This window comes from Salmo trutta, chromosome 23, assembly GCF_901001165.1.
Source record: "Salmo trutta chromosome 23, fSalTru1.1, whole genome shotgun sequence".
NCBI classification, from domain to species: domain Eukaryota; kingdom Metazoa; phylum Chordata; class Actinopteri; order Salmoniformes; family Salmonidae; genus Salmo; species Salmo trutta.
The window spans coordinates 19,426,389-19,427,584 of record NC_042979.1 but is presented as its reverse complement, the minus strand read 5'-3'; the positions used below and the strand labels follow the sequence as shown (position 1 = coordinate 19,427,584).

The window sequence follows — 1,196 nt, the reverse complement described above, 5'->3', positions numbered from 1 at the left end:
GTGTTTTGCAGGCAGATTTTTATTTTGAGAAAGAAAATGATTAAATGATCTTTGACGTTTATATTCCAATGTGGTTTATTTATGGCATTTATCATTTCCATGCCTTCAGTATCTTATTAGCATTTCTCTATAAATAACTTTCTTTGTCACTGTACATTTTTTATTCAAGGGAAATACAATATTCAGTCTCAAGTCAACATTTGTAGCTTGATTGTTGCCAGCTGCTTTAGACAACAAACGGACAATACATTAAATCCATGCTCACCTCTAAAGTGGCAGTGTTATTTATGAGACAGGTATGGGCTCCAGAAGAGAGGAAATAATAGAGAATCATTTAAGTCCTTCTGGTAAAAAATCCAGCTCACCCAGACAAGATGTGCGTGACAAAGGAAGAATAGTTGATGCATCCGTTGGTGTCCTCTTGGCCCACCAGCAACCTGTTCACCTCATCCTCTGTCATCCTCTCCCCCAGGGTGGCCAGCACGTGACACAGCTCAGTGCCCATGATAGTGCCATTGCCCTGCTTGTCAGAGACCCGCAGGCCCTTGACAAAGTCCTCAAAGTTACCCTGGTCCTTGGAGCGGGAAATGTGCTGCAGCATGGGCAGGAAGTTCTCAAAGTCTACCAGCTTGCTGCTCATGTCTTCTGGACGAGGCTTGCCAAACACCTTCAGGACGTCGGTGTTGGCGGGGTTCTGGCCCAGTGCCTGCAACACATTGCCACACTGGGCAAATGTGATCGTCATCTCCCCCGTGGGGTGCGGTTGAACAAGGTGAGGGCCTCCTTGAACTCCTCGATCTGGACGGCGCTGTATTCGAGGGGGATGCTATTGGGGTCAAAGTCGGGCTCCTTGGGGCCTCGACCACGGGTTCGGGGGTTGGCATGGGCTTGGCAGCAGGTGCTTCCAACTTGGCGGGCTCTGCCTTTTTGGGCTCAGTTTTCTTAGCTTCCACCTTTTTGGGGGCCATGGTGCTGAATGTGGGGGGGGGGGTCCAAGGTGAGCGAGAGTGTGAAGGGAAGAAGGAGGCTATTCCTAAGCACAAATGGCTTTTATATGTACTTCGCCTGGGAGGGGAGATGGGGCCGATAAATAAGGTCCTATGGCACACTATAAAAGGAAGAAACCTGAAATAGATCCTCCTGTCTGTGGCGTAACAATTAAGTATTGTTCTCAGCTGCTATCATCAAGCCGACAG

The 1,196-nt window shown here is 48.4% G+C and overlaps 1 pseudogene; it reads right to left on the bottom strand.

The window, feature by feature from the left end:
• Positions 1–361: 361 nt before the first annotated feature.
• On the bottom strand, positions 362–968 carry LOC115160221 (myosin light chain 4-like; annotated as a pseudogene).
• Positions 969–1,196: the final 228 nt, after the last annotated feature.